The 25,876-nt window shown below is 41.0% G+C and overlaps 1 protein-coding gene and 1 long non-coding RNA gene across 3 annotated transcripts in view; both read right to left on the bottom strand.

Annotated features, from left to right (window-relative positions):
- Positions 1-25,876, bottom strand: part of FBXW8 (F-box and WD repeat domain containing 8) — a 119,217-nt gene that overhangs the window by 44,109 nt on the left and 49,232 nt on the right. The window lies entirely within an intron of this gene.
- LOC128312453 (uncharacterized) lies at positions 1,165-25,873 on the bottom strand. Its single transcript, XR_008291808.1, has 3 exons — positions 18,172-25,873; positions 2,681-17,926; positions 1,165-2,434 (listed from the first exon to the last, which is right to left on the bottom strand). It is a non-coding gene; the product is annotated as an uncharacterized LOC128312453 (long non-coding RNA).

Here is a 25,876-nt window from a genome sequence, read left to right as displayed (position 1 = left end):
TAATCCTACTTCCTACAACTTCCTGTTACCCAAAACAGATAAAGCTCTTTCACGTTTCTTCTCTCCGCAATCCAAGTGCTTTGAACTTAGGATCTTACCGTAAAGCATCATTCAGTACTAAAAAATACAGTCAGAAGAAAGTAATGCATGTGGGCTGCTTTGCAAGACTTTGAAACCGCCAGCAGGCTAGGTAGGTGATGACAAACAGAAGCGGAGCTTTCTTCAAGTTCAATGTCGCTTCAGACGTAAAACAGCGTTCTTTTCTAAGAATTACGATAAACCAAGGGGATCCGCGGGTCACACACGGCTCCACGACACATTCCCCTGGCAAATCTTTTGGCAAGTCCTCCCCACTCTCAGAAGAAACAGAGATGCTGCAGAAAACGCTGAATACACATTCAATAGGAGACAGGCATACTCCAAGATGTGCCTCCACCAAGCACTTCTGCGTTATGTGTGTTTGCCTTTGTTCAGAGACGTCACAATAAACAGTCACGAGAGAAACAAAATTTGCAATTTTCACAGAGCTTTTGAGAGTGAGACATTTTCATTTGTCTCCTCTCATTGAGTGCTCACTTCCATTTTGGGAGGAACATCATTATCCTCATTTACAAAAGAGAACAGAAGCTCCGAGTGGTTAAACAACTGGTCCAAAGCCACTTGGTATGTGATGAGGCTGGGCTGGAATTATGCTGGGAAAGTGCGGGATGTGCGGCTGCCTCTCCAAGTGCATAAAATAACCATGAGCTCCACGAGCAAATGACGTAAACTTGCCTGGATTCTGCCAAATGTGGAAGTTACTCAACCACGGCTCACTCTAAGCACACATGGAGTTTATCTATAAACACATTTTTCATTATTAATCAACTACTCGGTTTTGTCGGCATCACTATTCCAACAGAATCTTGTGCAATAAAATATCCTTTGCTGCAAGGTTGAGCTTCACAGAGCCATCCTAAGAAAGGTCTTTTTGGAAAATATATTCTAGGGTTCCCTCAATTTAATGGCCACATTCTTTTCTGGACTCCCACAGCGTCGTCATCTTTATCAACTCTCTCTACTCCCTTCAACCACTAGGCATATAAAACCTTGTCAGCCCCTTCCTTGTCGACAGCACAGTCCTCCAAGACCACTTTTACACGTGTGAACATTTAAAACTGTCATGTCCTCTGAACGAATTGACCCTTCGTTGTGTGAAATGTCCCTCTTTACCCCTGGTTGTGTTCTTTGCTCTGAGATCTTCTTTGTCTGCTATGGATATAGGCATTCCAGCTTTCTCCTGATTAGTGTTAGCACTGTATATATTTTTCTGTCCTTTCTCTTTGCCTTGTGTCTTCACATTTGAAACAAGTTTCTTGTCGACAGCATATATACTTGGTCTTGTTTTTAACTGGAGTGTGTAGACTATTTCCTTTAATGTGGTTATGGGCAGGAATGGGTTTTTCCTACCATTTTGCTATTTGTCCCATTTGTTCTGTGTTCCCTTTTTCTCTTTTTCTACCTGCTTTTAGATGGAGTATTTGCTTCAACCGAGTATGTGTTTATTCCATTTGCGTTCCCCTGTTGGCTCATTAGCCCAAACTCTTGTTGTGTTATTTTAGCCCAAATGCTTCAGCATTTTAGCATTCATCTTTAACTTACCGGTCTACCCTCCAGTGACACTGCCCCACTTCATGTGAAGAGGGCGAGCTTCACTGCCACACACTTCCATTTCCTGCCCCCCAGCCTTTGTGTCACTATGGTCAGGCTTTTCGTTTCTATGTGTGTGATGAACCCCGTGTACATTATTGCTTTTGCATCAGCAGGCAATTAATCTTTAAAAAAGGACTTAAATAGTAAGAAAAAAAAAAAGCCACGTATACTTACCCATGTAATTACCGCATCTGGGGCTCTTCCAATATCACTTTTAACATTAAATCCTGCAGCTGTTGCAAGATTTGCAATTTCACTTTGCAACTGTGCTGCTGGACACTTGACCCAAAAACACCCGGGCAAGGTGGGCAGGAAGAGACACAGCAGCGAATGGGGAGAGATGTTTGGGTGGAAGCTAGTTTTATAAATGATCAATCTATTCGTTAGTAGTTACATCATGGCTACTCTTACAACCTCAGAACTGCAGGGACTTGAACTACGAATACCTGAATTATAATAATGTCTTGTAATATTGTAGCTGACTATCACCCACGTTAACCAACATTTAGTCAAAAGGGAATCGATGTAATAGTACAATCAAGTATTTACTGAGCCCCGGCTGTGGGCCAGCCACTATTCTAGGTAGTCGGGAAACTGCGGCAAATAAGACAAAATAAAACAAAAAAGTCACTGACTGCATGCAGTGAATATTCTCATGGCATCCACCAAGCATTTCGTTTGGGGGCAGACAGAAAGGATAGGACTCCTATTCTCACAAAACCTGCACCTGAGAGAAACAAACCTTTTTTTTTTTTTTTTTTAATTTTTTTTTCAACGTTTATTTATTTTTGGGACAGAGAGAGAGACAGAGCATGAATGGGGGAGGGGCAGAGAGAGAGGGAGACACAGAATCGGAAACAGGCTCCAGGCTCTGAGCCATCAGCCCAGAGCCTGACGCGGGGCTCGAACTCACGGACCGCCAGATCGTGACCTGGCTGAAGTCGGAAGCTTAACCGACTGCGCCACCCAGGCGCCCCAAGAAACAAACCTTTTAATGACCAAAATGTAACACATAACAGAAGATACAAAGTACAATGGGAAAATGGATATGCTTTTTATCATGCCATAAAATTATTTTAATATCCCCAAAGAAGGGGCAGCTAATTTCTCTAGACACTTCAAGTTGAACTGGATGCACAACCATCACGTGACATTAAGAAGTAAGTAGCCAATGCCTGTCCGAACCAAATATAGTCACTTGTCAAACAGGTGATAATTTTTTTTTCAATATATGAAATTTATTGTCAAATTGGTTTCCATACAACACCCAGTGCTCATCCCAACAGGTGTCCTTCTCAATACCCATCACCCACCCTCCCCTCCCTCCCACCCCCCATCAGCCCTCAGTTTGTTCTCAGTTTTTAAGAGTCTCTTATGCTTTGGCTCTCTCCCACTCTAACCTCTTTTTTTTTTTCTTTTCCTTCCCCTCCCCCATGGGTTTCAAACAGGTGATAATTTTTAAAAATCTGATAGAAATTCATTCAAAAGGCCAAGTCTTATATCACAGAAACAATAATGATATGGATTTGGCTCTTGATATTGTGTGGACCTCTCAAGTGTCAGAACTGTGTCCTTTTTCTTCCATATCGCCTATGTCAGTGAATTCATAACGTCACTGACAACGTGGCTGTCAATAAAGGTTTGCCAAATGTTTGTCTTACGTTTTAGCAAGGGACGTAACAAAACAAAAGAAACAAAAATCCACCGCAACTCAAACACAAAAGGGAAATGGGCTGGGAGGGAATGGGGCTATTTCATGGAACCCAAAGGCAAGAAGTACAGCTGGAGATCATAAGGAATCTGAACCAGGGACCAGGAAGACATTCAGAACCAAGGCAGGGTATGTGGTTCTGTGTGCCTCTCTGTGCAGCTGTTTTCATTCTTCTGTCTCCCCCCACAAACCAGCCGTCGCTCTTCCCCAATCTGCAGAGTCTTCTAATCCAAGCATAGAACCCAGACTAAATGTGTGAGGCCCAAATGGCTCATCCCAATCCATGAATTAGCTGCCCCCCGGGCCTACGGTTCCCACCCTCGTCCAACCGAGGCCAGAGACTAATGCAAATACTCACTGTGAACGTGTCTACCCCTACGGGGCTAAGGAGGTTCACTGGGGTTAGGAGACACCCCAAAAGTGTCTACTACACTTATCCTGCAAGTCAGGCCAGGGGAAAACGAGAAAATGTCTTAGCAAATGCAAAGGCAGGATCTATGTAGTTAGTTCCTCAGTAGTGACTTAAAAAGCAGGTCACTGCCATCATTTCCTGAACAAGCCATGATCCCTAAGCGCCAGAGCTCACGGCCCCCATTTATTTGCCCCACACCGGGAAAACTAAAAGGAGAGCAGAGGTCTTTCTTTCTCCCTGACGAAACCTCAAGAGTTGGATGAAGGATGTTCAACTCTGAGCCAGTGCCAGCCTCACGACAACACGACTTCATCCACGAGAAATATGAAATGGATGCAGACGAAAGAAGAAAAAGGGTCTGTCAAAAAATCTGGAAGAGCACAATGAGTGAGGGCCCTCGGCCCAATCGAGGAGACGGGAGTGGGGCTCTGACAAGCGGCAGCAGGGCGGAAGCAACTCGGAGCTCACCCTAGACCGGGGAACGGTTGTTAACAATGACATGAGTAACGATGGCCAGTCTTCTGAGGAGACACAAAGCCTGCTCAGCAGCTGTGGTGGGCACCCATGCCAGTTTGCGACATGCCCCTCCCACCTCCCGGAGGAGGCCAGCCAGAGTGTGGTAATGAAACTGCACATAGTGGAAATGGGATCTAAATGAGTTTAAACTGATTTATGTGAGCTTTTGTAAAGATTACTCGATATCAGGAAAGTGCTACCACTGTGAAATAATGTCGACAATCCTTAAGACCTCCGCCTAATGGTACTTGCACAGAATATTTATATTCCTCGTCATGGGAACAAGGACCATAATGGATACCATTTTTGTTTTATTAGGGATGCATATTTAAATTAATCTGCTATTTGCCTAAACAATTAGCTGCTTCTGTTTGTGTGCACAAAGCCAAAATTGCAATTAGGCTTCCATCAAAAAGATAAGTCCCAACTAAAACTGTCCCGGTGGGGTCGTAAGAGCTCAGGGCAGAACTTTCCAAAATTACTTTTTAGCATAATGGTAATTATGTTAATTGCTTGAAAGGTAAATAACTGCTGAACTGGTTTTGGGGGGGGGGGGCGGGGAAACACACCACACACAACTGGCCCTGCCCCCTCCCCTTTGATCTTTTTCAAGCACCATTAAAATTTAAAACAGGTTGACAGTTTAGAAAGTCACAGACTAGTCACTTCTTAAACCACAGAGTGTCTTGTGGTCTTTAGTGCTTCCTTGATTAGAACTTATTGTAGCCATGAGCTCCTATCCTCTTGAGCTTGGACAGTAAACACCTGAGGCGTAGGGCAGTTTCTGACCACAGTAATCGACCCCCCATTACCTGTGGGGGATACGTTTCAAGATCCCCAGGACATGCCTGACCATGGACAGTTCCAAACCCGCTAGGTACTGTGTTTTTTCCTTTACATACATACCTTTGATAAAGTTTAATTTATAAACAAAAAAAAAGCACAGTAAGAGATCAACAATAAAATAGCACAATTATAACACTATATTGTGACAAAAGTCACGTGAATGTGGTCTCTCTCTCAAAGTATCTTATTGAACTGAACTCATCCCTCTTTTTGCGATGATGTGAGATAATAACACACCTGCGTGAAGAGATGGAACGATGTGCATGAGGTAGCATTAGACTACCACTGACCGAGGACCCCCCCCCCCAGACCACAGTGGCTGTGGGTAACTGAAGCTGCAGAAACTGAAATCACAGATAAGGGGGCACTGCTGTAGTCATGTGGGCAGGGTCATCTAACTGCAGTTCAGAGAACAGTGAATGAAACTATTTTTAAAAACAGCTTGTAACTTCAATTTCCACCCTGTAAACACTTGCCTATAAATAAACAGGAGCCAAAAAAACTCCTTGACAAGAGAAAAAGCATTTTAACAAAAATTTAAGATCTACCCATTGCATTCACTAACTGTGTACTGCCTCATTCATCAAGTCCATACAACAGCACTATGAGATAGAGGCCAGAGGTGTAAAGGTGGCATGAGTTTGAAAGGAGAAAATAAATTTTGCTTTTATGGAAGAGGTGGCCAGGGAGGTTAATATCAGTGCAAACAAGGGTCATGTTGAAGTGCTCGGTATGGAAGGTCTGGAATAAGACAAAGCGTCTACCGTGCATGTTCATCCTCAACACTGCAGCCGAACACAACTCTAAACCTGAACCCTGTGATGTGGAGAAAAACAACACATAGGAAGCATTCTGGAAGCTGTACTTTGGACTGCCGAGAATCTGAATGGGCTCATGGACCGATCAAGTGGCTGGTTAGGCACAACAGATCAGCGACCGGATGAGAGATCACCAAAGCAGAAAGAGAGTCAAGAAGAAAGCAAGATGAATATAGTTAGGAGTCTCAGGTTCAAAGCAGAAGAAAAACATTTTAAAAATAAAAAATGAGAAAAGACAGTAAGTTGAAAAGGAATCAAATAACAGATCGTAAGACAGGACAATGTGACTCCGTAGAAGAATTCAGAGTAACGGAGTCCAAGGAAAAACAGATTCATGGGGAAGCATCCGGACCAGGTCTTCCACAAGGGGAAGTGCCAAGGAGGCAGAGAATGCGAAAGAGACATCACTATGCACGCAGCCACCAACCCTGCCAGCTCCAGCCAGTGTCTTCCTACACTATAATGGAGCAATATAAACATAACCTGGAATATATTTTGAAGAGTCCATCTGACAGTGGTACTAGGTGATGCCTCCAGCGCACAAACTATGGTACTGGGCAATCGGGACAGTGGTGGTGGGTAGAGAAAGAACACTTATTCTTCACTACACATCCTTTGGGACAATTTGAATTTTTCCTACATGTTATACTATCTCAAAAATTTTATTATAATTTGTATACATACCTTTATAAATATTAACATGATTTGTGATGAGATTTTTTTCATTTTTCCCAATCACGGTCCACATAATTTTATAATCAACATTTAACTCTGATATACAAATTCTACTTCTGACTCAGTGATAGGTTAAGGTGAATTAAACTCCAAAGGAGTACGCAACACCGCCACCACTTTCCTGACCAGACAGGTGCAAGAGAGCCCAGGCCAAGAGTAGCCCAGGGTAAGTCTTTATCTCCTTGTTCTTTCTCTTTTCAAAAAGTTTATTTGTTACTAAAAGGCAAATAGGTCTATCTTCAAAAACAGTTCCACTCATGTGCTAAGTGACAGAACTATATAATATTTAGAAATGCGTGATTGAAGATAACGCTCAGGACTACTGAAGCAGAATGATGGGTACATGGGGATTCATCACCCTATTCTCCCCAATTTTGTGTATTTTGAATTTCCTACAATAAAAGGATTCTTAAAAATAATTTGAAAAGCTATCACTGACAAAAGTGAAGACACAGAACTTGTATTTTGCAAAAGTTTTCAGGAGCTACGCTCCGAACTTAGTGTAGTCTCAGAACAGATTTGCAATGGAAATTCCAGCGATGACATTTTGCAGGTTTTGGAAATCCCCTTCCAAGCCCTCGAAATATTCTGAAATCATACTATCAATGAATTCTCTTTCAATAAAAGTATTACATGGCTCAAAGGAAAAGTAGAAAAAATCAAAGATTTAGATTATGGCACCACTGTAGTCAACTCTGAGTTACGCCAAACAAGAAGGAGAAAGGGAACAGCAGATGATCTCACATTTCACTTAGGCATCTGAAACCCCCAATGCAAATCTCCCTGCATGTGGATGGGTTTTGCCAGGAGGGCCAAGAATGTTTAAGCTGGGGCGCCCCCATGTCCCTAGGTGCTCCCTGGGGGACAAGACAGGGGCAGGTGTGGATTACAACAGCCCTATACAGATTCTCCTCTGAACTCCAGACCCACGGATCCACGTGCCTTAAAGACTAGTGGTCTTCAGACTTTTTTGTTTACCCCCCCCCCAAAATTATTTTGGCAAATCAGGTCTCCCTTTCATATCTTACATATAAAACCGAAAAATCTTGTTTATCGTGTAGTGGCAAAAAAAAAAACCCAAAAACCAAAAAACACACCAAAAAAACCCCTAACTTCTGGCATACTGCTAAATACTGACATTTTAAAATAAAATGGCTATGCTTCAGATTCTGTGTCCTCCCTCTCTGTCCCTCCCCCGCTCACACACTGTCTCACTCTCTGAAATAAATAAATGTGAAAAAAAAATTTAAATAATAAAATAAAATGGCTATATCATTCTTTAAAAAGTATTCTTTGGAAATGAAATATCACTCATACCATCATGCATTAAATAAAAGGGGGAAAGAATAGCCCAAATAGCAAAATACAGACACAAAGTATGTGGAGAATCCTTAATCGTAGAATCACCACCAGAAGAACCTAGGTCCTAATCTCATCGAATATCAGGCTCCCAATTCAGCGAAAAAGAAAACGGTCAGGCACATTTTTTTTCCCTGAGTAATCAGCATATAAATACATGGCATTTTAAATTGCTATGAGAAAAATTTACCTTGTTTAATGATTTTTTAATTTTGAAATATTTGAGACTTACAAAAAAGCTCTAAAAATCATACAAGGAGTTACAGTTGACCTTGCACCCAGCTTCCCCGATGTTAACATACTACATAACCACAGTAACATGATCAAAGCCAGGAAATTAACATTGATACAAGATGTTTAACCTATAGACCTTATTTCCATTTCATGAAGTGGTTCACCAAAATCCTTCCCCCACCCCCGACCCCGTCCAGGATCCAATTCAGAATTCCATGTTGCATTTGTCATGTCTCCTTGCTCTGAGACAATTCCTCAATCTATCTTCGTCCTTCCTGTCCCTGACACTTGAAAAGTACTGACCATGTATCTTATAGAAGATCTCTCAGTTGTCTAATGTTTACTCATGGTTAAAATCAGGTTATGCATTTTTTGACATAAGTAGCACAGAAGTAACGTGCCTTTTCAGTGAATCAGGAGGTACATGATGTCAATTTCTCATTATTCACCATATCCTGTTTTTCATCATACTAATTTTAGCATCCATTGATTCTTGCCTGTAAGAATTATTCTAGCACTTGCCAAATGAGTTTCTATTTTCATCACTCCTCCATATAGAGAAATTCATTAATTGAAATGCTATTGTACAGAAGAGCTGACTCTTCTCCCTTGCTTATTTATTTAACTATTTATTTATACTGGCATGGACTCGTGGATATTTACTTTATTCTATAGGCTATAATCCATTAATATCCTATTTTGTTGCTTGAACTGCCCCTGATTTTGCCGTTGGGAAGGAGCTCCAGTTTGTTTCCAGTTTCCTATAAAGAGAACCTCCTCCTGCCATCTTACCCACTTTTTTTTTTTTTTGGTCCATCCTTACTTTCTGGTCCCACAAGATGTTCCAGACTCATCTTGTATTTGTCTCTCCTAGCACTGGTTCCACTCACTGAAGAATTAATGATATTTAGAGACCAAGATCTGGGCACTAGCTGCGCTTATTGTTACTAGGGTAGCACAATGCATGCCTGCAACTCTTAGGAATTAGAATAAAAGCCAGGTCTTTGCCTCAAAGGTCATAAGCTCTTTAAAATATGCAGAAAAGTCTTCCATGGCCTTGGAATAAAGAATTGAGGAGAGTTGCTTATCCAGGAATTTTTTTTTTTTTTTTTTGTAATATCGCATGATCCTGGGTTTTAAGTCCTATTTCAGAGCAGAGTTAAGCACAAAGAAAGAGGAACAATTCCAGGTACATATAGCCACTATTTTTGGCCATGCCTGCTACCACTATACTATGATCCCATAAATACAATATCTATTACTTTGTATTTCTTTGAAAATAGGTCCAGATTTCTTCACGAAAGATTATTGTTAAATTAAAGACACAACAAAAACTTCAATCACTAAACATGTCCTGGTGGCCATGAGCCACCAGAGGAATTATCTGCTCTCAAGCATCCACTCAACTCTAGAACCGAGATGAAAAGCACTCTTGTCCTTGGACTCTAACACATTTCAGAATCTTGACCTTTCCTGATGAGCAAAAACCAACAAAACAAAACTTCCCAAGAGTAGCACCAACTATATTGTAGAAAATCTTGAAATGGGGCTTTTTGGTCTTTTAAAAATATGTTAAAAAATCATGTAGTTCTAACCTACATGTAAAAAAAAACCTCATCAACTTTAAATGCACTATTGGATACGAACAAATATTTATGGTCCCGTAACCACCACCCAATCATAACAGAATATTTCCACCGCACTTTTGACAGTCACCTTCCCCTGGCAACTATTCACTTGCTTTCTGTCATAGTTTTGCTTCTTCTAGAATTCCACATAAACAGAATTATATAGTACGTACTCTTTTGTGGCTGGCTTCTTTTACTTAGCATTAGCGCTACTAAGATTTATCTGTATTGTTGCATGTATCTGTAGTTTGTTGTCTAAAATTGACGAGCGATGGCCTATTGTATGGATGTACTACAATACACCTACTCATTCATCGGTTAATATTGATCTACGTGGCTTCCAGTTTGGAGCTACCATGATTAAAATGTTATAGCATGTAAGCAATGAACTATAGTAATCTACCCTCAAAACCAAGAGCACACCATACACACTGTATGTCAGCCAATTTGATAAATTATATTAAAAAAATAAAATTCTATAAATATTCAAGTACAAGTTTTTGTGTGAACATAGGTTTCATTCTCTTGGATTATATAGGAGTGGGAGTGCTTGGGTCATCTGGTGAGTTTGTGTTTAGTTTTGTAAGAAACTGCCAACCTGTTTACCCATGTGGCTGCGCCATTTTGCATTCCCACCAGCAAGGAAAGAAAGTGCCAACTCCACCAGTCTCACCAACATGTGGTATTATCGGTCTTTTAAAGCCGGTGTATTATGTGCAACAGTATACTTCATAATGGTTTTAATTCACATTTCCCTAACGATTAATGGTGCTGAGCATCTTTTCATGTGTTTACTTTCCATTTATAGGTCTTCTCTGAAAGGTCTATCCAAACCTTCTCCTACTTTTAATAGGCTGTCTTCTTATATTTGAACTATAAATGTTCTTCATATATTCTAGATGTAAGTCCTACATCAGATGTGTTTTGCAAATATTTTCTGCCAATCTGTAGCTTGCCTTTTCATTTTCTTAGTATCTTCACGATCAAAGGTTTTTACTTGACGAAGTCTAACATTTTTTTTTTATTTTACAATTTGTGCTTTCTGTGTCCTAAGAAATCTTCGCCCAGCCAAGGTCTCAAAGATTTTTCTACTTTTAGTCCGAAAATTTTATATTTAAGTCTATATAATCCATTTGAGTTCACTTGTAGATAGCATGGAGTAAAAGTAGAGGTTCACAGGCAGGGATAAAAAGGAATAGAGCTATCTGCTTGTTTCGACATCATTTGTTGAAAAGACAATCATTTCTTCATTGAATGACCTTGGCACTTTTATTAAAAAATCAGTGGGGGGCGCCTGGGGGGCGCAGTCGGTTAAGCGTCCAACTTCAGCCAGGTCACGATCTCTCGGTCCGTGAGTTCAAGCCCCGCGTCAGGCTCTGGGCTGATGGCTCAGAGCCTGGAACCTGTTTCCGATTCTGTGTCTCCCTCTCTCTCTGCCCCTCCCCTGTTCATGCTCTGTCTCTCTCTGTCCCAAAAATAAATAAACGTTGAAAAAAAAAATTAAAAAAAAAAATCAGTGGGTGGGTTTTTCTGGACTTTATTCTGTTCCGGTGGCCTATGGGTCTATCCTCAGGCCAGTATTGTTACACTGTTTTGATTACTAGTTTCACAGTAAACCTTGAAATTGGATAGGGTAACTCTACCAACTTTGTACTTCTTTTTCAAAATTGTTCCTTGCTATTCTTGGTCCTATGCATTTTTAGATTTTAAATTTTAGAAAAAGCTTATCAATTTCTATCAAAAGAAAAAAAATTCTTCAGGGATTCTGATTGGGATTGAACTGAATCTCTAGGTCATTGAGGGGACAGCTGAATCTCAACAGCATTTAATCTTCCAATCCATGAATATAAGTCTCTACATTCATTTGGGCTTTAATTTCTCTCAGTATTTTGTAGTTTTCAGCTCATAGGTCTTACACATATTTTGCTGAATATTTGTTGAATTAATCCCAATTAGCTTATGTTTTTCCAACTGTCTGTTGCTAACTTGAATACGACTGGTTTTTTGCATACTGATCTCACCTCCAGTGACAGTTCTAAAGATACTTACAAGTTCTAGTGACATTTTTGTTGACTGTTTAGGATTTTATGCAAAGACAATTTATCTACAACCACTCTTACTTTTTTCTATCTGTATGCCCTTTCTTTTTCTGGCATGAGTGGACTAAGAAGGACTTCCAATACAGTGTTGGGTAACAGCAGTAAAAGTGGACATCCTTGCCATGTTTCCAATTTTGAGAAAGCCTGGCCTTTTACCATTATGTAAAAGTACCATTATGAAGTTAGCTGTAGGTCTTTCATAGAAAGGTCTTTTTTTTTTTTTTTTTTTTTTTTTTAGTTTATTTTGAGAGAGAGAGCATGCACACACAAGTGGATGACAGGAAAAGAGAGAATCCCAAGCAGGCTCCCCACTATCAGCACAGAGCCTGTCATGGGGCTCGAACCCACAAACTGTGAAATCATGAGCTGAGCTGAAATGAAATGAAGACGGACACTCAACTGATTGAGCCACCCAAGCACCCTGAAAGGTCCCTTTCTATGTCACTCAGCCAGGAGTCTTTTTGTTTTTCAATTTTTAATGTTTATTTTTGAGAGAGAGAGAGCATAAGCGGGGAAGGGGCAGAGAGAGAGGGAGCCACAGAATCCAAAGCAGGCTCCAGGCTCCAAGCCATCAACAGAGCCCAACATGGGGCTCGAACCCACAAACTACGAGATCATGACCTGAGCCAAAGTTGGATGCTTAATCGACTGAGCCACCAGGCACCCCAGTCAGCCAGGAGTTTTTAATCATCAATACTAATTGGTTCTCGTCAAATATTTTTTTCTGTTTCATTGAGTTGATCAGTTTTTCTTTTATAATCTGTTAATATAATGAAATGATTTTCAAGTGTTAAACTAACCTTAAATTCCCTGGATGAATCTTAAGTGGCTATGATGTATTATCCTTTCAATGTATTGTAGGACTCCATTTTACAGTACTTTGTTAAGCATTTTTACACTTCTATTCACGTGGAATATTGATCTGTAGTTTCCTTGTTTTCATACACCAGTTATTTTTTTCGTATCTGGTTTTGGTATGAGGGTAATGCTGATCTCATTGAAAAGTGTTCCCTCCTAGTCTATTTTATGAAAGTATACAGGATTATTACTTCCTTAGACCCTTGGTAGAATTCTCCAGTAAAGCCACTGGACTTGAATTTTATTTTAAGCTTTTTAGTTCTTAAGTGAATTTTGGTAGCTTGTGTCTTTCAAAAAGTCAATTTATCCACTTCATCTAAGAGGATGAATTTACTGGTGTAAAGTTGTTCATAATTTTTCAGTGCAGTCTTAACATCTGTAAGATCTGTGATGATGTTCCTTTTGCATTCCTGATGTTGGGTTTTTTTCCCCCTAATCATTCTGACTAGTGCTTGTCAACTTGATTTTTTTTTTTAAACAAACCAGTTTTGATTTTCCTGTATTTTTTCCCCTTCAATTTCATGGATTCCTATTATTATTGTACTTCTCCTGCTTATTTTAATTTGCTCTTTTTCTAGTTAAGGTGAAAAGTGAGATCATGGACTTGAGACTTTTTTCTAATGTAAGCATTTATTGCTTTAAATCTCCCTCTAAGCACTGCTTTGGCTACACTGCATACACTTTGATATACGGTTTTTCATTTTCATTCAAAATATTACCTGATTTATTTTTTTAATGTCTATTTTTGAGAACGAGTGAGCATGAGTGGGGGAGAAGCAGAGAGAGGCGGGAACAGAGAATCTGAAGCAGGCTCCGCGCTGACAGCAGCAAGCCCGACACAGGGCTGGAACTCATGAAATGGGAGATCATGACCTGAACCGAAGTTGGATGCTCAACCAACTGGGCCACCCAGGCGTCCCTCTTCTTTAACTTATGGGTTATTTAGAAGTGTGCTGTTCAGGGGCGCCTAGGTGGCTCAGTCGGTTAAGCATCCGACTTTGGCTCAGGTCATGAGCTCACCGTTCAGGAGTTTGAGCCCCACATGGGGCTCTGAGGGGACAGCTCGGAGCCTGGAGCCTGCTTCAGATACTGTGTCTCCCTCTCTTTCTGCCCCTCTACCATTCTCACGCTCTCTCAAAACTGAAGTAAAAAAATAAATTTTTAAGAAAGTGTGTTGTTTAATTTCCAAGGACTTGCAGGTTTTATAGCTATTTTGTTATTTTCACTTTAATTCTGTAGTTGTCCAAAAACATACTTTGTGGGAAAACACATTTTGTAGGATATCAATCGTCTTAAAGTTACTGAAACTAATTTTATGGCCCAGAACATAGACTGTCTTGATCTACCTGAAAAGAATGTGTATTTTGTAGTTGCTGCGGATAAAGTTCTATAAATGTCAATTATTGACAATGTTGTTCAATCTTGTATGACCTTACTAATTACTGATTACCTGCATCAATTACTGAAATCAAAGTGCCTGAAATTTCCACTATAATTATGAATTTGTCTATTCCCCTTTCACTGGTCAGCTTTTGTGTATTTTGAAGTTGTGTTATTAGACGCATACATATTTAGGGTTTTTATATCCACTTGATGAACTGACCCCTTTTATCACTATGAAATGTCCCTTTTTTCCCTGATAATATTCCCTGTTCTAAAATCTACTTTGTTTAGGGTGCCTGGGTGGCTTAGTTGGCTAAGCATCCAACTTCGGCTGAGGTCATGCTCTCACAGTTCGTGAGTTCAAGCCCACATTGGGCTCTGTGCTGACAGCTCGGAGCCTGGAGCCTGCTTCGGATTCTGTGTCTTCCTCTCTCTCTATTCCTTGCCCACTCACCTCTTTCTCTCTCTCTCAAAAACAAACATTAAAAAATTAAATTAAATTAAAAAAAATAAAATCTACTTTGTTTGAAATTAATTTAGCCACTCCAGCTTTCTTTTGATTTATGCTTGCATGGTATAACTGCCCATCCTTTTAACCTACTTGTATCTTCATACTTAAAACAGCTTTCTTGTAAAGCTATGGACTGAATGTTTGTCTCCCCTCAGATTCACAAGTGGAAGCTTAAAGCCCCAATGTGATGCTATATGGAGATGGGGTTTTGGGGAGGTGATTGGGATTAGATTAAGTCTTGAGAGGGGGCCCTCATGATAGGATCAATGGCCTTATAAGAAGAGAGAGCTCTTTCCCTGATGTTTGGTGGGAATGAAAACTATTCCTAACCCCATGTGAGCTTCAAAAATTGTTCTGCCTTCTCCTTTTCTGGCAGTTATTTCCCTGGTCTTGGGTATTTCTTCTCACACACGGGCACATCAGTACTCAAAGACAGAGGGGTCCCTTTAGATCTGCAGAGGTCTCCCTTTGTGCAGCTCCCTCCTCCCTGACACTCTGGCCCACAAATTCTTTCCATCTTGGCTTCCTTGACCTCTTGGTGTCTCCTCAACTCAGTGAGGTCCAGGTTCTGTTCAGGTTCCCTTTCCTTGTACTGGGTTGTTTCTAGTTGGTAAGCTGTTTCTGGTTGGTAAGCGTGTTTGAAAAACACGTAGTCCAAGACTCTGATCCCTTAAAGAAGATCAATGTCTGAAAACTGTTTAATATATTCTGTCTGGTTTTCTGGTTGTTTAAGGCAGAAGAATAAATCTACTCCCTGTTAGTTCATCTTAATCAGAAGCAAAAGTTGTTAGTTTGTTTTTTTTAAACTTACGGTGAAATAATCTGACAATTACAGAAAACTTGCAAGAACTTCTACATACCCATTATTCAGATCCCATTTCCAATTGTTCCAGTAACGTCCTTCATAGCAAAAGGATCCAATCTGGGATAACACATGGCACTCCCTTGTCTTGTCTCCTTCAACCTGGAATATTTTCTTTTTTAACACTTTCATGAGTTTGACAGCTTTTTAGGAGTCAGATCAGTCTTTCTGTGGAATGTCCTTCAATTTGGGTCTTCTAATATTTCCTCATGATTCGACCAGGCTATATCCTTTTTGACTGGAATATCACAGAAGCAATTCTGTGTTTGTCTCAATGTATTCTATTAAGTAGCACAGGATGTCAATTTGTCCCATTACTGATGTTGAATGTGACCACTTTATTAATTTGGCATCTGCCAGACTTGACTACAAAGTTACTTTTTTTCCTCACTCTGTAATTAATTAGTGTTTGGCAGGGAGCTTCTTTGAGATGTAAAATCCTATCCCTTGTCTTCTTCTCATCTCTAGTTTTAGCATCAATAGATTTTTTTTTTTTTTTGGTCTCAATTATCATCATCCTAACTGCCAATTAATGATTTTCTAATGCCATCATTCCTTCTGTATTTGTTAGGTGACACTCTACTTTAAGTGTGTAACTCAAGGATTCCTATTTTGTCTGGTAAGTTGTAATCTGTTACTAGCATTATTCTGATATTCAAATTGTCCCAGGTTTGGCCAGTGAGAACGCCTTCAAGGTAGCTTCTGTGTTCTTTTGACACGTCACCCTTATTCCTTAAGCACTTCCATATTCCCTGGTACAGTAGGATGTTCCAGCCTTATTTCATTCTTTCCCTAGCCCAGCCCTGGAGTCAACCTCTTTGCCAAGCAGCCCCGATTCCTTTCAGTGGAGACTCGTATTTTTAAGATCTGAGCACTACATGTGTTCACTGCTACCGGACTATTACTGCTCCTACACCTTCCCAGCAAACAAAGCTAGGACACACGTACTAGTGCATGTACATCTCTACTCGCTTCTCCATCTATGTTGAAAACCATGAATTCCACACGGACACCTCCTATTCCAATCCAGCACCACAGGGTTCATCTGGATCGCTCTCTTCCATGCCTGTAACTCCCTTCTCCAATAGTGAGAAAACTGGCTTCCACGATCCTTAATATACTTACCTAATTCTATCTCCCTCGATGCTGCCAACCTCCCACACCCGCCAGGCCACTGTTCAGACTCCCTCCTCCACCTGTCCCTGGCCCCACTGGGCTCCCTTCCTACTCTACTGCAGCTTGCCTAACAGCCTTTTGACTGGAATGGCAGACAAGCGGGCACATCTTGCTTTTAAAACAAAAACACGCTCCACGAGTATGTTTACTTCTGCTTTAACAGAGCCCTAGGGTTTAGTACAGAATAAACGCTACAATCAAAATTACAAGTATTGAAAGGGAAATTAAATTTTCACGCTGATCTGATTTATCAGGCTCCAAAACAACAAATTAATGTTTGGATTTCATTAGGTACATTTAAGAACTCTGACAATTTATTTCTGTAGTCTCCAACCGTCTCCCTGGAAAAATACTTTGCACTATTTTTTGTTCCTTTCTGTTTTTAATCTCAACTTTAATAAGACAGGACAAATACATGGAATTTAATGCATCATCCTGTGTGTTACTAAATATCAGGCTTCAGGGGCGCCTGTGTGGTTCAGTCAGTTGAGCACCTGTCTCTTCATTTCGGCTCAGGTCATGGTCTCCCAGTTTGTGAGATCCAGCCCCTTGTCAGGCTCTGCACTGACAGCGAAGAGCCTGCTTGGGATTCTCTCTTTCCCCCTCTCTCCCTCTCTCTGCCCCTCCCCTGCTTGTGCTCTCTCTCTCAAAAGAAATAAACATTAAAAAAAAAAATCAGTTTTCAGGAAAACCACGCAATAAATCAGATTACCACCAAATCTCCTCCCATAAATTTAATGTGCCACTTTCCGCATGAGAAAAATTGTTTCAAGTTCTTTTCATTAGTAACTTCAAAAACGTGTGGTTATCCTAGAAATTTATCATCTGCTAATCTGTGCCTATAGCATAAGAACTTCCCTCCCCAGTGTTTCTTAAATTTGAGAGATTGCAGACTTCTAAAAAGTCACCTGTGGACCCGCAGCATGACAAACAACCACAAGGTATGTAGGTCATGTGATCACTTGGTGCCAATAGGCTGGGAACACAAAATGCAAATTCAAACACTGAGATCATGCAGTATGGTTCAGTTACAAGGTCAAAGGATCCAGTTTTGTTTTTCTTTTTTTTTTTTAGATTCCTATAAAACTACAGATTTAGGGGCGCCTGGGTGGCTCAGTCGGTTAAGCGTCCGACTTCGGCTCAGGTCCCGATCTCACAGTATGTGAGTTCGAGCCCCACGTCGGGCTCTGTGCTGACTGCTCAGAGCCTGGAGCCTGTTTCAGATTCTGTGTCTCCCTCTCTCTCTGACCCTCCCCCGTTCATGCTCTCTCTCTGTCTCAAAAATAAATAAACGTTAAAAAAATTAAAAAAAAAAAAACCAAAAAAAACACTACAGATTTAAACAGAACAAACCTTTTGTAGAGATCTCACAGCTCCTGCTCAAGACTTTATCTCTAAATTCCCATTTGAGGAACAAAGCATATGTAACCCAAAGTGTGCAACTCAGCCCAAAGCATATGTAACCAAGTGTGCAATATAATGCCAAACTCTTCTCACCAAAAATGGAAAAACTTTTAAAAGATTTTTTATTTTTTTGAGAGGGAGAGAGTCAGCCAATCTTAAGCAGGCTCCACAACCCAGAGATGAGCCTGACATAGGGCTCAATCTCATGACTGTGAGATCATGACCTGAGCCCAAATTAAGAGTTGAATGTTTTAGGGGCACCTGGTGGCTCAGTCGGTCAAGCGTCCAACTTTGGCTCAGGTCATGATCTTGCGGTTTGTGAGTTCAACCCCCGCGTTGGACTCTGGGCTGACAGCTCAGAGCCTGGAGCCTGCTTGGGTTTCTGTGTCTCCCTCTCTCTGTGCCCCTCCCCCATTTGTTCTCATTCGCCCTCTCTGTCTCCCAAAAATAAGTAAACGTGAAGTTAAAAAAAAAAAAAGAAAGAAAGAAAGAAAGAGTTGGATGCTTTACTGACTGAGCCACCCAGGAGCCCCCGAAGTTTTTTTTTATTCAAAAACGTCCTGCATATGCACAGTCCCTATGGCATGTCTATGAAACACAATGTAGCACTCCAGCCCATGCCAGATGGCAGTCCACTTTCAAGTTCAATCCCCCCAGAAATACTCCCTCAACACTGAAAAGAATGACCTCAGTTCAGAACTCTGCATTTCAGGGTTTAATTCCGCTCCGAGGAACTTGACAATGTGAGCGTTCCTACTGTTCATTGTTCATGTCTATCAATGTATCCTATCTTTTAAAAGCACTATACCCAGTATTTGGGGGGCTGTCAGAAAGTGGTTGCATTTTGTTTTGTCAAATATCTGAGGAAGACTCCTAGACCCAAGGGTAGGCAGAGGTTTCAAACAAAAACTAGTTACTGAAACTGAAGAGAAAAATGAACAGCAAAGAAAGGCCTTGGCAAAAAAAAAAAAAAAAAAAAAAAATCCTCCATAATCCACAGCCAGGTGTCTGAGCCACCTCCCAAGCGATGCTCTGACATGTTAATGTTCCACTTCTAAAACTTCTATCTTGATTGGGGGGGGAGGCGGGGCCGTAATTGTATGTTACTATAGTCACAAGTTATGTCATTATATTCAAATGTCACCATCAACATACACACAAGACACATAAGCAAACCAAAGAATTCATTTTTTTGTTAAACATACAATTATAAGCAAAGCTTAAAAAGCACCCAGTCTCCATCAAAGCCGCCTAACTAAAACACGGTCCTACCGAGGCCCCGGAGAGACCCACTCCCATCCATTGTTCCTACGCCAGGAAGTGAGAAATGACAGTCACCCCAGCCCTGGGACAACGAAGCATGTATGTGTTGCGACAATTGTGCTGGGAGTGCCGCACAAGTGGAGAAGCCACTCCGCCTTGCCGGACGGTGGCACAGGACGACTGTTGGCTATCCCGGCCTGGCTTCCACACGCTAGCTAATACCCACCGGGCCGTGTCTCTCCTGTCCACTCAGGGGGCCAGACGAGAACTTCTTTGCACCTACGAAGGGTGCCATCTCATTTCTCACCCAACAGTGAGTTTTCAAGACAAACTCTGTGAACGGGGAGCGGGTTTCGAGTACACTGCCTTCCCTCGTGCTGTGGCTCGGGGCCAGAGGCAGGCAAGCATGGAGCAGATGGAGTCCTGGCAAGGTCCCCACTGTCCCCGCATTAGCAGCATCTGCTCATTACTCAGAACCTTCGCCTGCTTTATCTAATGCTCCAGGAAAAGCATTTTGATTTGATTCATTTCGGTACGGTAACGTGCAACACAATTAGTGGTAAAATCAAACTGGAGGATGGCCAGTGCTGACAATCGGAAACAAGGCAGAAGAAATATGAGGCCAGTGGGTTGGAATTCACAAAATCACAACTGTGGATCACCTTGCCAAATCTCAACACCCCAGGTGGGTGTACAGTGTTCCCACAGGGCGAGGAGGCTGAAAAGGATGTAGGGACGACTCCCTTGCACCCAAAGCGGCTTCCATCTCCCCTCTGGATCAGACCCCTTCTGTGGAGAATACGTGTGTAGACCATCAACAGGGCCTCAGTGGCTAAGAGCCTCCCTTCGGCACAGCCAAGGGTGCTGAAGTTCATGAACTCATCCTATCATCTTATTCTTCTCTTTTGCATGGCAGTTGCAAATACTACACAGCAGACCCCACAAGGTACATTGCCTTTTCACCGTGTTTTGCCTAAGAAGTGCCTGTTTGTGGCTCCTGGAAAGGAACAGTATCAAAATGTGCATTTGATTATTTCAATCTGTCTTTACCCAGAAGTAGCTACTCATGAATACGTTGGTATAAATACCACAGTGTCAATCTGTTAAACTGAAGTGAGACCAAAGACAATGCCACCTGAGGTCTGGGAAAAAAACGAAAGAGTTGTGTAGCCCATGAATAGTTAAATCCCAATCAGACTGGTAAAACCAGCTCAGAGTGAGAGGGAAATAAACACATAAGAGTTCTCACCAAAGAAATAGTCCTTATACCAACATGAATTTGAGACCAACCAAAGATTTCAACATAAACGATGGAAGTACTATAGATTGAATCTGACCTTAGAGTAGGGTTGACCGCCCCCCAAGCATGCCAGGAAACTGAGAAAGACAAACGTGAAGGTGTAAAAGTAAAACAACCAGACAGACCAACAGGAACAGAGCATAACATCCAGAAACAGACCTGGGTACTAAGAGAATCTCACACCTAAAAACATATAAAGGCAGCACCTCAAACCAGTGAGTAGGTAGGGATGGGCTTTCTAGTAAGAGATGCCAGAAAAAAAATTCTCAGATTCATATTTTATACGGTCCCAGGATGAACTCTATATTGGCCAAAATTCAAGCATGAAAAATAAGCCCCAGCTTATTAGAAAGAGGTACAAGTAACAGGTACAAAGATGAAAAAAATTCTTAGGCTAAGAGATGTAAACTGAAACTAGATTTGGGTACCATTTTTTTTTTTTTTAAGATTTTATTTTTCAGTTATCTCTACACCCAACATGGGCTGGAACTCACAATCTCGAGATCAAAAGTCACACACACGCTCCACCGACTGAGCCAGCCAGGTGCCCTTGGATACCATTTCTGATCTATCAAACCAACAAATACCTAGATGTCTGAAACACATCTTGCTGGCAAAACTGTGAGGAAATAGGGGCGCCTGGGTGGCTCAGTCATTGAGCGTCCGACTTCGGCTCAGGTCATGATCTCGTGGTTCATGGGTTCGAGCCCATCAGGCTCTGTGCTAACAAACAGCTCAGGGCCTGGAGCCCGTTTCAGATTCTGTGTCTCCCTCTTTCTCTGCCCCTTCCCCGCTCTCACTCTGTCTCCAAAATAAATAAACATTAAAAAAAAAAAAAAATGTGAGGAAACAGGCATACCTACATACCTTGCTGGTGACAGAGCAACACTGTATAAACCCCATTTGCATTTCCCCTTTGATTCGTCAGTTTTATAGGAAACTACCCTTCCTGCATGTACATGAACGTTCTTATAGGCAGGGTCTTTCGTTACAATGTTGTAATGGCAGAAGGTCAGCAACAACACAACAGTTCCTCAATAACGGACAGTGTCAGTGAACCAAGGTCCTTGTACGTATCGAATACTGTGCAGGTATGAAAAAAAGAGGAAGCTGTTTTTCTATATACAGACATGGACAAGCTTTCAAGAAAGGTCATTAAGTGAAAAAAAGCCAAGGTGTGGAATAATACAAAGTAATATGTGAGCTTTCATTTAAGAAAAAGGGGGAGAATGGGCCGCTTGAAGGGCTCAGTAGGTTGAGCATCCGACTTCGGCTCAGGTCATGATCTGGCGGTGCCTGAGTTCAAGCCCTACGTTGGGCTCTGTGCTGACAGTTCAGAGCCCGGAGCCTGTTTCGGATTCTGTGTCTCCCTCTGTTTGCCCCTCCCCTACTCTCACTCTCTCTCTCAAAAATAAACATTTAAAAAAATTTAAAAAAAAAAGGGGGGGAGAATAGGAATATTCATATTTGCTTATATTTACAATGCTGAAATACTGGAAGGACAGACAAAATCCTAAAATATATGGTTGCTTTAGAATGGAGTAGACAAAATAGGTAAAAGCAAGACTTCTCAACGTGTAACTGTTTATAGTTGTTTCATCTTATGTCCCCCAAAATGTAGTACTTATTCAAAGACGTTAAATTACAAAATGAAACCCACTTCATTTATGGATTAAAAAATTAAATTAGGGGGTGCCTGGGTGGCTCAGTCAGTTAAAGAGTCCGGCTCTTGGTTTCGACTCAGGTCACGATTCCACAGTTTGAGAGATCGAGTCCCGCGTCAGGTACTGTGCTGGGCATGGAGCCTACTCGGGATTCTCTATCTCCCCACCTCTGCCCCTCCCCCCCCTTGCACACACGTTCTCTCTCAAAAAATTAGAATTATACACATGTACAACTACCATCTTGAAAAATAAACCATAAATAAGGTCCACCGAAGAAAAACTGACGAGCTGAAAAAATATACTTGAAGTAGGCATGGCAAGGACTACATCCTTATCCCTTTCTTTCCAACCAGAAAAGAGAACCCAGAGAAAAATGGGAACAGACAGGAGGAACAAGCCATTTGCAGAACAATAGGGAAAAAGGAAGACAATGAAATTCACTGCATTCACATGAAGGCAGACAAAGACAACGGGGAAATGCCATTTCCACCCATCAGACCAGCATGAGGAAGCCGTCACTCTCATCTATTTGGTGCGACCATTAACTGGTTGAACCTTTTTGGAGGGCAATTTGGTAGTATTTATCAAAACATAAAGCATCTGTAGCCTCCAACCCGGTAATGACTAGTAATTTACCCCATAGCTGGACTCGCACGAGTCCATCGTGATATTTGTTAGAGGCTATTGCTTGCAGCGCTGTTTTTAATAACAAAAATAAACAATCCAAGTGTGTGTCATTAAGGGCTCTAATAAATAAATTATAAATACAGCCACTTCATGCCATAGTACACAGGATGAAAAAGTTTACCTATAAGTGCCAATGTGGAAGGATACCAAGATGTGTCATTATGTTATTAAAAAAATAAAATAAAATAAAATAAAATAAAATAAAATAAAATAAAATAAAATAAAATAAAATAAAATAAAATAAAGTAAAGTAAAGTAAAATAAAATAAAATAAAATAAAGTAAAATAAAATAAAGTAAAATAAAATAAAATAAAATAAAATAAAATAAAATAAAATAAAATAAAATAAAAGCAAGGTGCAGAAAAGCACATCGCATAGGACCTCTGAGTAAAACGTGAAAGGAACAGAGACAGGGGGGCAGGATGGAACACGTCAGCTTCTCTTTGGATACACTTTCTTTTCATATACTTTTGCTCTGTTTGAATTTTAACTGTATTTTTTAAAATCAAGTTTTAAAAATACATTTTGGCCATTATTTGCCAAAGGAAGTAGTCTCTCTGTGCTACCTTTGTGGCTCCCCAATGTTTCTGTGCGGCAACAGGGAAGAGGGGGACAAACACAATTGTCACCAGTGACGCAAAACCAGGAGCCCGCGTGCCTATCTCCTCAAGCTGTATTTTCAAGCTCACAAGATAGGAAACGTGGGGGTGGAAATCAATCAGGTGCCCATATTCCTCCAGGCATCTGTGTTTCAGATGACATAAATAGTGCACTACAACCCTGGCATGGCCTGGGACACATATTCACACTTCTAGATACACTCAAGCAAATCACTCAGTTGGCCTCTCTCGACCCCCATTTCCCCGTCTGAAGAAAAATGTGGATGTACATGTATGCACGTGGCGGGGGGGTGGTGGCTAGGAGAGGATTCTAAAACTGTAGGATTCTAACTATACTACAACCTTTGCATACTTGTATTTAAAAAACCCTCTAGGAACGCAAGCTGGTGCAGCCACTCTGGTAAACAGTATGGAGGTTCCTCAAAAAACTAAAAACAGAACTGCCCTACAACCCAGCAAGTGCACTACTAGGCATTTATCCACGGGATACAGGTGTGCTGTTTCGAAGGGACACATGCACCCCCATGTTTAGAGCAGCACTTTCAACAATAGCCAACGTATGGAAAGAGCCCAAATGTCCACTGATGGATGAATGGATAAAGAAGATGTGGTACGTATATACAAAGGAGTATTACTCGGCAATCAAAAAGAATGAAATCTTGCCATTTGCAACTACGTGGATGGAACTGGAGGGTATTATGCTACGTGAAATTAGTCAGTCAGAGAAAGACAAATATCATATGACTTCACTCATAGGAGCACTTTAAGACACAGAACAGATGAACACAAGGGAAGGGAAACAAAAATAATATAAAAACAGGGAGGGTGACAAAACAGAAGAGACTCATAAATATGGAGAACAAACTGAGGGTTGCTGGAGGGGTTGTGGGAGGGAGGATGGGTTAAATGGGTAAGGGGCATTAAGGAATCTACTCCTGAAATCATTGTTGCACTATATACTAGCTAATTTGGATGTAAATTTAAAAATAAATAAATAAAATTAAAAAAATTAAACCACACACACAAAAAACCTCATTGGTAATTTGGAAAGTACCAAGCACACTCAAGCTCATCTTCTGTTATCTATCCAGGATCTCAGTAAACATAGAGGAAATACTACATACTACAGAAACAGCTTAGCTGAATTTCTAGAGGCTGAAAAAAATCTACCAATGGTGTCTACGAATGTCAAACTGAAAGAACAGAGTTCATGTTGTTAAAGTAATAAATCGAAAATATTTTCAAGACTTCAGCCCTATTTTTTAAACGACATACAAATCTAAAATTGCCCATGAGCTACTTTACTATAGTTTTGTCCCTGAGCCAACCACTGACTCTGAAGATTTGCCATAGTGCCACAACATGAACACTAACATTCCAAAATATTTTGTGGTTCACCTTTCAGGCAAGTGGGGAAACAGAGCTTAGAGATTCCAAATTCACACATAATGGAAGGCAGGAACGCGGATGCCATGGCCCTCGAAATCATTATTCCTGTTAGCTACAAAACTGACCAGTGTTTCATGACTCAGGTGCATATAATTTTAGACTTTTCCTAGCTAGTTCTGTAGATCCACAGTTGTTTGTACACAAAAGGATTCTATCAATCCCAGAGAGACCACAGATCACCGTAAATTATCTTGTATGGTATGGAAGTGCCAGGAAAAGGTAGGCACTGACTTTTATTTTTCTATTTCCATATTTGTCAATAGATTATCTGTCTATCCCTCCCTTTCCCTGTTCCCTTTGGACTGAGCAGAGACTGAAGGAAAAGTAGGCCAAGTATATTTAATATTTTATACCAAACAAGCTATTTGCTTAAGATGGCTTGGCCAGCCTCGTGTCTGGCACAGAAACCCAGTCTACCAGCTCCAGTAGGAATTAAATACCAGTCTTACTGGGTGCTGTGCTCCACTGCCTACTAATGCATGGACGGTTATTGGCCAACTTCTTCACATAAAGGCAAAGAGTGGGTGTATGTGTGTGCACATGTGTGTGTGCCCACGTGTATGTATGCAGGGATTACAGGGGGGAGCCGGCCACAGCTGCTTAATTTTTGTAAAGCTTTTTTTTTTTCCTCAATAGGGAGGAGGGTGG

The sequence above is a fragment of the Acinonyx jubatus genome, chromosome D3 (genome assembly GCF_027475565.1).
Source record: "Acinonyx jubatus isolate Ajub_Pintada_27869175 chromosome D3, VMU_Ajub_asm_v1.0, whole genome shotgun sequence".
Taxonomy (NCBI): Eukaryota; Metazoa; Chordata; class Mammalia; order Carnivora; family Felidae; genus Acinonyx; species Acinonyx jubatus.
The sequence above is the reverse complement of the archived record's forward strand: the minus strand, read 5'-3'. Positions and strand labels throughout refer to the sequence as shown.